Source organism: Hydractinia symbiolongicarpus, chromosome 1 (assembly GCF_029227915.1).
Source record: "Hydractinia symbiolongicarpus strain clone_291-10 chromosome 1, HSymV2.1, whole genome shotgun sequence".
In the NCBI taxonomy this organism is placed as follows: domain Eukaryota; kingdom Metazoa; phylum Cnidaria; class Hydrozoa; order Anthoathecata; family Hydractiniidae; genus Hydractinia; species Hydractinia symbiolongicarpus.
Window position 1 is genome coordinate 27,323,172 of NC_079875.1, and position 11,396 is coordinate 27,334,567.

General features: G+C 37.8%; 1 long non-coding RNA gene across 1 annotated transcript; it reads right to left on the bottom strand.

Annotated features, from left to right (window-relative positions):
- Positions 1-4,036: 4,036 nt before the first annotated feature.
- LOC130648807 (uncharacterized) lies at positions 4,037-10,596 on the bottom strand. Its single transcript, XR_008982964.1, has 2 exons — positions 9,655-10,596; positions 4,037-5,427 (listed from the first exon to the last, which is right to left on the bottom strand). It is a non-coding gene; the product is annotated as an uncharacterized LOC130648807 (long non-coding RNA).
- Between the last annotated feature and the right edge of the window lie 800 nt (positions 10,597-11,396).

Genomic DNA, 11,396 nt, shown 5'->3' on the forward strand with positions numbered 1-11,396 from the left:
AATATTTATCATAGCACATCCGAGAGAATGCTTCACCCCGATCAGACCTCTGATCATGATAAGTGCATATTGCCTTAGCCTCTTTAACATAACATTAATGTAATTGACTGTGTGACGTATAACTTGTCGATTTTCATTGCATTTGAGACATGCATTTTTCGGCAAAATTCATCTATGGACATTAGCAACTTGTTAAGTGTGGGAAAAGCGCAATTTTTTAAACATTTCGATGATAATAAATCTATAAATCCATTATAAACGTGTTAATCATAATTGCTGGACCTCTGCATCACGAGTCACCTACTATTACTTGTCACTACCAGTCACTTGTAGCATCAAGTGACATCTCACATCATCTCTTACATTTAAAAAGGCACAATTGTAAATTTGCTACCAGAGAAGTTAGTTCTTGGATGGCCTTGTTTCCGAGAAAATCTTACGATCAAATTCTCATCAATTGAATTTTTGTAGCCCAGCATAAGAAAAAGTTATTTTAACATTATTATTTTCTCACAGTTTTTATCTCGTTCCTCATTTTTAGAGATTTAGTGTGTTTTAACACTTAATTTAAAACCAATAGTTTTTTTAATGTTAGTTTAAAGCGTAGTGTCAACGCGAGTTTGACCGTCGACTGTTATTAAAGTTGCTTAAAGCCTTCATATGACTTTTCACTTGTCGTAACGAACTACACTTTAATATAAACTATATTTGAAACTTTAAGAGCGTAATTGATTACTATTCTAACTTTTTATTTGAAACTGCAATATCTCACCACACGTCACTCTACTCTACCCAAACCATTATCCAACAAACAACATAATAAGAAGAAAAAGAATTAAAATATTTTTAATATACTTTCGTGTATATTCTCTCGATTTGTGTTTGTTATATGACATAACGAAAGACGCCTTTTTAACTGCAGAATTAATTTGGCAAACATACGAGGAAAATAAATTCATTTGTAGAAAGCAGAGGAGATGGAATCAGTCTGCACAATAATAAAAAAAATAGGGATAGAAAACACTTATTTAGAAAAATAACAACAAAGGGGATTGAAATCACTCATTTAAAGAACAACAAAAACATTTGTAACACTCATCGAAAAAGAGAACTCACTCACTTGTTTAAGAACAACAGTAAGTGGAGCTGTTATTTACTCATTGTAATGCAACAGCGTAAGGGAGGTGTAATTCACTCTTTCTAATTTAACAGCATAAAGGAGCCTTGCAAATTTGGAAGCATAAGAGCATACAGAGGATAGTGGCTAACCCTGTCATGCGGATTGGGCTGGACAAAATGCCCTACATGGTATACTTTCGTTCATATCCTGATAGTCTTAATAGCTGACACGGAGATTTTATTATATATTTTTCGAGTTTCTTTATGAATTAGTGTTTTCTTCACTGAAGTTCTGTATTTGAGTTTCTCACGTTGTAAATGGTACAAATACTTTGCGCCCCTTGCCTTAAATGCCCATTGATACCCTTATCGCTTTAACGTTAGTAACAAAAGTGGTGGTTTACTTGTCTACGCGAAAGCTATTTTACCTACACGAGCCTTACTAGAATATAAATTACCTTCAGACATTCAAGCTTTACCATTTGAAATTAATTTAAGGAAAGAAAAATGGCTTGTTATATCTATTTACTAATCTCCTTCGCAAAACAATGGATACTTCCTTGAGGCATCATTAAATTTACTTGATCATCTCTCTCGCATTTACGATAACTCTATATTGATCAGTGATCATCACCACATGATTTACTCAATGTTGAAAACATCATTTCAAAAAAAAGAGGCTACAAGAAATTAAGGAGTGTGCTTGATAAACATGCTCCTTAAAAAGATAAATAATACGTGGTAATCAAAAACCACACAGGAACAAGGAGTTACGTCAGGTCATTATGAAACGATCTCAATTTAAAAATCGTGTCAATAAAACAAAAAACACGTCGCACATTATAAGCTTTAACAAACAACGTAACCATGTGGTAAAACTTAACAAACTCGCTAAATTAGACAATTTTAGTAAACTTGATATTCGTAAAAACACAAAACCTTTCTAGCAAACATTAAAACCATATTTTTCTAATAAGCGTGCAAAGGGTGATGCTAATATTATATTAATTGAAAACGATAAAATTATAATGGAAAATAAAGACGTTGCCGTTATTTTTGATTCCTTTCTTGAAAATATTGTGAACTCATTGGACCGTTACAAATGGCCCATAGTTCCAGAAAACGAACCTTCAGATGAGGTAGGTACCATTGCGAACCATCCCAGTATAGTAGCTATAAAAAGTAATTTTTACATAAATCATAAATTTGCATTTAATCCAGTAACAGAAGTTATTAAAAATATATCTACAAACAAAGCTACAAATGGTGAAATTCCTGTAAAATTCTATAAGAGTCTGGTCAATGCTTTAAAAATCTTCGTGATTGTATAAACGAAATTATAAAAAATAGTCGCTTTCCAAATTGCCTAAAAGAGGCAAACATAATTCCCATATTAAAAAAGGGTGACAAGACAGTAAAATCGAATTATCGACCAATTAGTATTTTACCTCTTCTGTCGAAGGTCTATGCAAAACTTTTATGCAAACAACTATCAAATTATATTGAACCCCTACTGAACAACCTTTTTGTGGTTTTAGGAAAACGCATTCGACACAACACGCTCTCTTTAAATTATTACAAGCTTGGCAACGTGAATTAGATAATGGAGGCTTTGTGGGGACAATACTAATGGATTTGTCTAAAGCTTACGACTGCTTACCCCATGACTTAATCATAGCTAAACTTGAAGCTTATGGTCTAAATAAAAGTAGCTTTCAACTTATTTAAAAGTAGCTTTCAACTTATTTATCCTCTCGCAAACAGAGAGCAAAAATCGATGCTTCTTTGAGCGATTGATTTCCAGTATCTACATTAACGACCTTTTTTTTTCGTTGAAAAAACTGATATATGTAACTTCGCTGATGCCAACTCCTTTATTCTTGCGATGTAATTTTATCCGTTGTAACTAACCGCCTGCTTCACGATACAAAACATTTACTGGGGTGGTTTAAAATTTACTCACTTAAAGCAAATCCTGAAAAATTTTAATTTATGATCTTAAGCAGAAAAGTGAGGCAGCCGATAACATTACAGATAAATCAAATTTCCATCAAAAAGACTAATAGTGTGGTGTTGTTAGGAATTACTATTGACAACAAATTACTATTTAATGACCATATTCAAATATATGCTCTACCACTAACTATAAACTCCATGATCTGATAGAGATATTGTAATGAACATATTAGGATACCCAAATTGACTGACAGCATCAATAAGAAATGCATGTTGTCATTGCCAGTATTGCGGTGAGAACCATTTAGTACTGAGAGGTTCTTTTGGCGTTGTACCCATATTTTTGCCACTGGCTATTGCACCTTAAGAAAATCATTAATTAGTATGGTCAATTTAGAGAATATAGTTTCGTTTTATGTAAAATAACACACGAATTACTAACCTGGTATGGTCTTGTACATGTACCTATCAAATTGATACTGTAGTAACTCAAAATGAATTAAAAAATATAATATTGCATTTTCACATTTTATCATAAATAATTTGTTTGCTGACAAGTGTGATGAACCACCATCAATTAAGCTTTCAAACAGTGACTTTGTGTAGTACATGATTGGCCATACTGCACTTTCTATTCCCCTTAAAGAAAATACTTCCCGAAACGGTATCTTTTTTCCATTTAACATCAAGTCGTGATAATATTTATTTTACATTATTTGTACATAAATTAATTCTGTGGTAGTAAGAGTCATTATTGTTCATTAGAAATGTAAAAGCGCAATCCAACTTTTGACCTCAGATCAGACAAGACTACCCGCTGAATTTAAGCATATTAATAAGCGGAGGAAAAGAAACTAACAAGGATTCCCTCAGTAACGGCGAGTGAAGCGGGAACAGCTCAAACTTAAAATCTCCGTTGCTTGGCGAATTGAAAATCTCTTAAAATCTCCGTTGCTTGGCGTTGACGGCGAATTGTAGTCTCCAGAAGCGTTTTCAAGGCGGATACACAGTGCTCAAGTTGCTTGGAACGGCACATCGTAGAGGGTGACAATCCCGTGCGTGGCACTGTGTACTGTTCACGATGCGCTTTCTATGAGTCGGGTTGCTTGGGAATGCAGCCCAAAATGGGAGGTAAACTCCTTCTAAAGCTAAATATTGGCACGAGACCGATAGGGAACAAGTACCGTGAGGGAAAGATGAAAAGCACTTTGAAAAGAAAGTTAATAGTACGTGAAACCGTTAGGAGGGAAGCGCATGGAATTAGCAATGCGCTGTCGAGATTCAGATGATCGGCAGCAGGTACGGGCGTTTTACGGATCCGAATGGACCGTTGGTGTTCGTCACTAGCAGTTGTTTGTCGCATTTCCCGGCAGCGTGCGTCAACAGCTGTTGGAACCGAGCGAAGAGCCCCGCAAGAAGGTAGCTGGCTTCGGTCAGTATTATAGCTTGTGGTGTGCGAGCTCGGGTCCGACAGAGGCGTCGCGGCACATGCTCTTTTGGGCTGGCTTCTCTCTTCCCAGTCGGTTGTCAACCATAGCGGACTGCGTGCAGTGCGTTTGAACTGTGGCCGGCTGTCGGGGGGATGAATGCACACATTGTGCTAAGGTTGTTGGCGGTCATATGGTTTCATGCGACCCGTCTTGAAACACGGACCAAGGAGTCTAACATGTGTGCGAGTCTTTGGGTGATTGAAACCCGCGGGCACAATGAAAGTAAAGGCTGCTTGCAGCTGAGGTGAGATCTCTTCGTTTCGGCGAGGAGCGCATCATTGACCGACCTATTCTACTCCTAGAAAGGTTTGAGTAAGAGCACATCTGTTGGGACCCGAAAGATGGTGAACTATGCTTGAGTAGGGCGAAGCCAGAGGAAACTCTGGTGGAGGCTCGTAGCGATTTTGACGTGCAAATCGATCGTCAAACTTGAGTATAGGGGCGAAAGACTAATCGAACCATCTAGTAGCTGGTTCCCTCCGAAGTTTCCCTTAGGATAGCTGGAACTCGGAACAGTTTTATCAGGTAAAGCGAATGATTAGAGGTCTTAGGGTTGAAACAACCTTAACCTATTCTCAAACTTTAAATTGGTAAGAAGCCCGACTTGCTTAATTGAAGTAGGGCACAGAATGAGAGTTCTTAGTGGGCCATTTTTGGTAAGCAGAACTGGCGATGCGGGATGAACCGAACGCTGAGTTAAGGCGCCTAAATCGACGCTCATCAGACCCCACAAAAGGTGTTGGTTGATCTAGACAGCAGGACGGTGGCCATGGAAGTCGGAATCCGCTAAGGAGTGTGTAACAACACACCTGCCGAATCAACTAGCCCTGAAAATGGATGGCGCTTAAGCGTCGTGCCTATACTTGATCCATTGAATATCGTTTTGGGAGAGAGCAGACGTGTTCTGGTTTTATAAAGTTGTTATAAATTTGTTTTGTTTATTCGATTTACTTCAACTTGAATATTTTTGACGAAATCGATCGAAATAACGCTACTGGTTATACTAGTCATGCTTAATGGTTTTGACTTGTTTTTTGTGGTGAATATTGAATTTTTTTTCAAGTTATGTACTTTTTGCTTACATGTTGGAGAAATCTTTTTTACACTCAAAACACATTTTTTCTCTCATAACATCGAACGGAGAAACCAGGCATTTATAACTTTATAAACATGAGAAATATCGTCGTTTTAATTGCTTTAATTGGCATCTTTCACACTTTGTCATTTAATGATGTTGCATCTCAAGATAATACAAACGTTTATAAAGCAAATGTTATTCGTACAAAGATAAAGAGAGGTAAATCACCTATCGTTTATTATGCGAACTCTGTATCAACATTTAACATAATTTTGTCAGGAGATATTCAAGAGAATCCAGGACCTGGTTCATCCAAGTGCACTGAGTGTAATAAAGGAGTTGGAACAAGTAGAAAACGTTTACAATGTATTAAGTGTTTATGTTTTACACATGCATCATGTTCTAACCTTCCCATCTTCGAACAGAATCGTATGACATCCAGAATTGTTGTTAAATGGACATGTAGTGGATGTATATTATCAGAGCTTCCCTACTTTGGCGTACGTAATATCGCATTTAACACAGACACTACTGATGACCCAATAACTACCGAGAACAGTCATCTAAAGCTTTTAAACAAGCATCGCAATCAAACGTCTATCGCTCATATAAACACCCAATCTCTCTTATCGACATTCACAGAATTCTCTTTAATGTTAAACTTTTATGACTTTGACATCATAACCCTAAGCGAGACTTGGCTTCAAGACAACAAGGAACAGTTAGATTACGTCAACATACCAGGATATAAGACACTTTTCAAAAACAGAAAATCTCGAGGGGGTGGAGTTGGGATTTATGCCAAAGATTCTCTACACTTTAAATCGAGAGATGATTTGACAAAACATTCTTCAATGGAAGTTTTATGCGTCGAATTTCGTGGTCGGAACAAAAATACACCCTACCTTCTAATTACAGTATATCAACCAAGCTCAAAGGAAGAGCAAAAGATCGAAATATCTATTAAATGGAGCGGTGTCATTATTGTAACCGGTGATATGAACATTGACCTTCAAGGCCAAGAAAAAGAATCCACCAAACGTTATAAAGACATACCAAATTCGTACAATTTGTATCAACATGTCAATAAACCAACCAGAAAGGGAGCTACTCTCATTGATCATATTATTACTAACATTTCTGGTAAAGTGACAAACAGTGACGTGATTATTACTGACGAAATAAGTGATCATGACACGCCATATATTCTACTTAGCATTAAAAAAGAACGTTTCGAACCGCGATATAAATTCGTTCATGACGAAAAAAATCTGGATATGAATTCCTATATCGACGATTTTTCAAAATTACCATTTAGTTTGATATTTACATTCGATGATCCAGATGAACAAATAGATACACTGAATCATCTCATATTATCCTGTATTGAACGTCATGCCCCACTGAAGCGAGTAAAGCTAACACGCCCGATCGCTCCGTGGATGAAAGACCCTGCCATCCAAGACAGTCGAAACCAACTGGAATTTTATCGTAAAAAAGCCCAAGAAGATCCAAATTACAAAAATGACTATAAAGAAAAACGCACTAATTATCGAAAGACATTGAAGGAAATAAAAAACTCGTTCTTCAAGAAATCGTTATCGTCAAAGGATCAAAAATCTGTCTGGAATACTATTCATCGTATTCTGAGCAATCAAAAAACACGAATCAAACACGATCCTTCAGAAATGAATGAATATTTTAGCAATCTAGCAGCAAACCTAACTGGGAAATCAAACGTCGAGTCTACATTACCAGATGATATCAAAACTACTGAAAACGAACAATCGTTCAAAATTCAACATACTACTTACAATGAAATAAATAAAATACTAAAAAACCTCAAGAATGACTGCTCCAGTGGTCATGACAATATTCCAATACGATTTATCAAGCCAGTATCAGAATTCATAACATCCCCTCTGGTCCATATTATTAACAATTGCATCAACAAAGAAATATTTCCCCAGCAATGGAAGATTGCTCGTGTATGCCCAATACCAAAGATCGACACACCAATTAGCACAAAGGACTATCGTCCAATCTCAGTACTGCCAGTATTGTCAAAAATCTACGAGAGAGTAATCTTATCTCAGTTATGTGAATTCATCGAAAGTAATCAACTTTACAATGAAACACAATCCGGTTTTCGCAAAGGTCATACGACTACCACATTGATGCTTAAGCTTCGTGACGACATAAAAAAAGCAATGGCGAAAAGTGAAGTGACACTCTCTATCCTCATCGATTACTCCAAAGCTTTCGACACGATTGATCACAAAAATCTGCTGCTGAAACTACGTGATATGAATTTTTCATTTCGTGCTTTAAAGATATTATCAAGTTATCTGAAAGATAGGAAACAATACGTTCAAATTGAAGACAAAATTTCATCTTTAAAATCAATGTTTTACGGTGTACCACAGGGTAGCATACTTGGCCCTGTCCTGTTTAACCTCTACGTCATCGAGTTATCAAATCAAATCAACTCCGCCAGTATCCAATATGCTGATGATACAACATTATATAAACACTGCAAAGTCAGAGATCTATTTCAATCAATCAAAGATATGGAAAAGGATGTAGATAACCTTCTAGCTTGGTCAAAAGAAAACAATCTTTTGTTCAACAGTGACAAGCTTAAGTTAATCATATTCCATTCTAAGCGACTGAGAGCATTTGATTCTGACCGAAGCTATCTTTGTCGTTGTGCTGGTATGTCAATCGAGCAGGAAGAAAATGTTAAGTTACTTGGCATTCAATTCGATCAAAATCTATCATGGACCTGCCATATAAACAATGTTATAAAATCCTCGCACTCAACACTACGTGCTCTACGAAAGTTTAGTCGTTTCACACCTTTCCATGTACGCAAAACCTTGGCGGAAACGTTGATCTTATCAAGGATAAGTTACGGTAATGTTGTCTTCTCGCAAATACCTAATTATCTGATATGTCGGCTACAAAAGATCCAAAACATGGCTGCTGGTTACGTTCTCCGCCGTTATGCTAATCTGCAAGAAGTCACGAATCTAAAATGGCTTCCCGTAAAAGAACATATTGAATTCAGTATAAGTAAACTTGTACACAAATCGAGAATTGATAACAACCATCCAAGCTATCTAAACGTAGAGTTTGTTGTACCAACACGAAATTTGAGATCTTCTACGAAGGAGCCTCTTGTTAAAAATGTTGGAAATGGCACTTTTCAAAACCAAGCACGGTGTTACGATGAAATCCCGGATAGTATAAAAATTATTGAAACTCTAAAAAAATTTACTAAAGAAGCAAAACAATTTTATCTAAATAAGGCAGTCGCTAGAGTCTTGTCTGTTTGAATTCTGTTCGCCGAAGTTTGGGTGCCAATATTCAATCGACCTGTTCACAATCTACCCTTACTCATTTTCAGCTTGTGTTTACTTTTGCCTTTTCTCCTTTTGCGACTAGCCAAATTAGTTTATTTATATTTTCTTACTTCCAAGGCCATTTATCGTTTTCTCTGGGTTTTTTTTTTTTAGTTACTCCTATCTAGGTTGATTCCAATATCGTCTCTATTTATCTTGTCGATTCGAGTGTTTCAATTTCTTTCGAGCCTTTCAAGTTTATTTTTAATTTTGCTTTTCATCGCGATTTTTATAATGCATATATATAAAAAGATAATATTTTTTTGAACAATTATTTATTCTTTATTTATAGTTTATTTATATTTTCCTTACTTTCAAGGCCATTTATCGTTTCCTCTGCTTTTTGTCAAGTTACAATTTAGGTTGATTCCATATATCGTTTCTAATTTCTCGTCGATTCAAGCGTTTCAATTTCTTTCAAGCCTTTTCAGTTTTTCTCATCGCGGTTTTCTTTTTTATTTAATGTATATAAAAAAATTTATTTTTTGAACACTTATTTATTCTTAATCTATAATTTTTTTTATTTTTATATTTCATTTTAGGGAGAAGAACAATTTTGTACAAAATTGAACCCAAATAAATGTTAATAATAATAATAATAATATACTTAGCCGTCAAAGTAAGTAGCTAAGCTTTGACGAGTAGGAGGGCGTGGGGGTCGTGACGCAGCCTTTGGCGTGAGCCTGGGTGAAACGGCCTCTAGTGAAGATCTTGGTGGTAGTAGCAAATATTCAAATGAGAACTTTGAAGACCGAAGTGGAGAAAGGTTCCATGTGAACAGCAGTTGGACATGGGTTAGTCGATCCTAAGAGATAGGGAAACTCCGTTTCAAAGTGTCCGATCTCGGACCGTTTATCGAAAGGGAATCGGGTTAATATTCCCGAACCAGGACGTGGATATTCCATTCCTTCGGGGGGGGGGGGGGACGTGCGGTAACGCAACTGAACTCGGAGACGTCGGCAGGAGCCCTGGGAAGAGTTCTCTTTTCTTGTTAACGGCTTGACACCATGGAATCTGATTGCCAGGAGATATGGTTCAACAGCCGGTAAAGCACCACACTTCTTGTGGTGTCCGGTGCGCTTCTGAAGGCCCTTGAAAATCCGAGGGAAAGATTGATTTTCGCGTCTGTTCGTACTCATAACCGCAGCAAGTCTCCAAGGTGAACAGCCTCTGGTCGATAGAACAATGTAGGTAAGGGAAGTCGGCAACATAGATCCGTAACTTCGGGAAAAGGATTGGGTCTGTCGGGCTGAGACTTGAAGCGAGTGGATCCGACCCGGACTATTTCGTCCTCTCGGGGATGGACTTGGACTGGGAAGGGACTGGTCGTGGATTGGCCCAGCTATGCTCACAAGAGCAGTTCGGCAGGCAATTAACAATCAACTTAGAACTGGTACGGACAAGGGGAATCCGACTGTTTAATTAAAACAAAGCATTGCGATGGCCGGAAACGGTGTTGACGCATTGTGATTTCTGCCCAGTGCTCTGAATGTCAAAGTGAAGAAATTCAACCAAGCGCGGGTAAACGGCGGGAGTAACTATGACTCTCTTAAGGAGTTCACATTGGTTTTGGGATGGGATGTTTCTGCTCCTTCTCCCTCTCCCAGGTCCCAATCGTTCCTTCGCACACGTGGTGCGTTGGCTTCGTGCATCGGATCCTTGTTGTGAATCTCTAATTCCTCGGTTGTGAATCTCTAATTCCTCGGTTGCATCGCCTCCTCGTGGCGAGAGTTGGTAACACAGTGTTCTATTGTGGCCAAGAATGCATGCCGGGTGGTATCCTTTTCGACTGGGTACAGCAGGATGCTAGCAACATTTGGGCGTTTATCCTCTGGTTGTGCGTCTCTAGTTCCCAATCCGGCTCTTTGAAACGTGTTCAATTAGTTTGGTGCATCGGAACCTTGTTGTTGCTAGTCAGAATCTTCTAGTAATTAGTTCTCCTTAGGGAGCGCAATGTTCTATTGCGATAACAATTCTAGGAGTATAGGCGTTTCGTATTAGCTCTACTTTTGCTTTGTTGTAGTGTTGCGTCGTTGGGATGACCGCGGGCTCCTTGTTACACTTCGGTGCGACTTGGAGTCTGCGGCTTTTTCATTCCGATATGCGCAAATAACTACAACGGGGTAGTTGTAAAGTCTAAGTCTCAAACGGCTTCCTGAGGAAAGTTCTCTTGGAGTTGTGCATCAGACTCTTGTTACGTCTCGCTAGAAACTTCGTGAGAGAGCGAAACCCTTAAGTTGGTGACTTAGAGTTTTTCTAAGTTAGTCTCTACTGCGGAGTGCTACTCGTCTTTTGGCATCACGTGTAGTGGATAAGGCTGTTCTGTCCCTAAGTGGGGTTGCGTGTCAG